General features: G+C 30.9%; 1 pseudogene; it reads left to right on the top strand.

Moving 5' to 3' along the window:
• Positions 1-288, top strand: part of LOC122058465 — a 14,352-nt pseudogene that overhangs the window by 3,585 nt on the left and 10,479 nt on the right.

The raw sequence follows: 288 nt of genomic DNA, 5'->3' as shown, positions 1-288 counted from the left end.
AAAAAAAAAAAAAAAAAAAAATCCCCTTGAATTCTCTGAAAGAACATTGAAATATTTAAAAAAAAAAAATGATTATAAGTTCTTATAGTGTGAAATTCTATTGCTACCCCCGTGTTTTGCTTTCATATTGACCATATGTGATTGTCAATAAATATTTGAGACATTGGTCCCTGGCATGTAATTGGGAATGCTCATGTTATTAATGTCACAAACATGTAATGTATGTGCTGAAGCATGGATGTTTATCGTCAATATACTCCATGTAATTCCCTTGAGGAGCACTAGTCA

Source organism: Macadamia integrifolia, chromosome 12, assembly GCF_013358625.1.
Source record: "Macadamia integrifolia cultivar HAES 741 chromosome 12, SCU_Mint_v3, whole genome shotgun sequence".
In the NCBI taxonomy this organism is placed as follows: domain Eukaryota; kingdom Viridiplantae; phylum Streptophyta; class Magnoliopsida; order Proteales; family Proteaceae; genus Macadamia; species Macadamia integrifolia.
The sequence above is the reverse complement of the archived record's forward strand: the minus strand, read 5'-3'. Positions and strand labels throughout refer to the sequence as shown.